Consider the following 2500-nt stretch of genomic DNA (forward strand, 5'->3'; position numbering starts at 1 on the left):
CTTCTGCATGTCAGTACAATTGGGAAAGCAGAATCCCGGAAGCGAGGTCCAACGTTTAGCACTTCTGGGAAAGAAACTATTGGAGTAGAAGGCTTTCTTACACCTAGAGATCTTTACTATGAAGGGGTGGGATTTAGCTGCTTGTTGGGTTTATCGGGGGTGTTCATGTCGAGGGGGTACTTGTAGTTCGTCAGAGCATTTATTATTAAAGTACTTGTTGAAGACTAGCACCAATCGTCGCCCCTTCGTAGAATGTCTCCGAACCCACTCTAAAAACTCATATAATGCATACATAGGGCACACCACAACAACACTCTCCTGACGACTAACCTATCATTTAGCTGACAATAGCGCCATAAAACAACGTCCAACATCCCACGATAAAAATCTACAGTCGTCCGACATTAGAAATACTTAACTAACAATTCTAAAATTCGATACCATAAGTTTCACACGACGACTAAAATTACTAGAAGCCATACTTATAAAAAACTACAGCCCCTTTTTAAGCAGATCTCATTTAATACCGGGAAAAATATACTAACAGTATTTAATAACTAACATGAAACGAAATAAACTATAAAATAAGAAGATTGCAATTAAAAAATAAAAATAATTCGCCACTAACCATCATGTACACACCTTTATGATAAAAAAAATATAAATACACCAAGCTTCTTTTTTTTTCTTTTTTTTTACATAGGCATCACCACTTATCAAGGCCAAGAGGCCACTCAAGGATAAGGGTTAAAGAGTGTACAGTAGAAATTGGACAATATAGTAATCATTAGTAATGAAAATTTGGTAAATTTGATAACTTATATAGAACGGCTCATCAAGAACTTATTTACGTTAGACTTGAACACAACCATATTGTAGTCAGCCGGAAAGCAGGAAAACGGAAGACAATTCCACAGGCGAGCAGTTCGAAGAAAGAAGCTTTGTTCATGGAATCTACGTTTGGGTTTAGACACAGATAAAGAGTGGGGGAATTATTGATAGTGTATACAGCTAGACGAGTGTTTCTTGTGAAAGTTTGCCAAGGGGGGACCATAGATTGAAGCTCAGTTGAACACTTTCCATGAAAATAACGATACATCAGACAAACTCGCAACATCTCTTCTGTAAGATAGAGGTTGCAAGGAAGAGAAAAGGACATCTCCTACGAGGCTACGAAGTCTGTTTTGAACTCTATCAAGGCAGGACAAATCCTTTCTAACAGCTCCTGCCCATATGTGGCAACAATATTCCATCCTTGGACGTACCTGGCTCTTATATAGATAGAGAATAGCATCAACAGCGAGATATTTACCGGATCGATAGAAAGATCCCAACATTTTTCCAGCGGCCTTGGCAACAGATTTGATGTACGTGTTCCATTTAAGATCAGGAGTAATGGTCAAACCCAGAAGCTTGTGAAAACTTGAGGCCTCCTCAAGACGAGAGCCATTCATTTCAATTGATGCCAGATGTGGATCAGAATGTTGATGATGTAAAGAGAGAAGCTTGGTTTTAAATGCATTAAAAGTAACCAGCCACTCCTTTCCCCATTGTACTACGTGCTCAAGATCAGAGGAGAGAGAATTGGAGAGAACTTGGTCGTTTACTGTCTTAGATGTGCTACTATAAATGGTAGTGTCGTCAGCATAAATGTCAACAAATGATGTAAGGATGTGATTTGGAAGATCATTAATGTAGATCAGGAAAAGAGTTGGGCCCAGGATAGACCCCTGATTAATACTGTGAGCTTCTGATTTTTGCCCCTCAACTACTACTCTTATGAACCTATCAGAAAGAAACGATTTAATAATTGAGAAGACATTTCCAGCTATACCATAGCTAGAGATCTTATGAAGTAAACCTTTATGCCATACCCTATCAAAGGCCTTAGATATGTCAAGAGCAATTGCCCTAGAAAGGTTGCCTCCATACAGAGATTTGCTAATCCTATGAGATATAACTGTAAGCACATTTGCTTTAGATCTAGCAGAACGGAAACCATATTGAGTGTCACTAAGAAGGTTATTTTTGTTGAGATGGTTGATTACTTCTGTATTTAACACAGATTCCAGCAACTTACTCATGACGCACAGGAGACTTATTGGCCTGTACGGAGAGGGGATGAGCGATCACATGAATTCTTAAATACAGGGCATACTAATGAAATTTTCCAGGGAGATGGGAAACTATTCTCCTTAAGACAACGTTTAAACAGTTTTATAAGTATGGGCGCTAGTTAAGGTTGAAGTTTTTTGAGTACTATAATTGGAATACCGTCAGGGCCAGTTGCTTTACTGGAATCAAGGTTTTTGATTAGCTTGGCAACATCACGTACAGATATACGTATATCACATAGCATGTTTTCTGATACAGGAGGAAATATTGGGGGTTGGCGGCCTTGGTCGCAAAGGGTAAAATTAGCTGCAAAGTTCTTGACAAAGAGTTTGCCTTTGTCTGATGCTGACGAGATTACCTCAGGTCCATTGATAATAGTTGGGAT

This window comes from Euprymna scolopes, chromosome 29, assembly GCF_053919585.1.
Source record: "Euprymna scolopes isolate OS-2025 chromosome 29, ASM5391958v1, whole genome shotgun sequence".
Classification (NCBI taxonomy): domain Eukaryota; kingdom Metazoa; phylum Mollusca; class Cephalopoda; order Sepiida; family Sepiolidae; genus Euprymna; species Euprymna scolopes.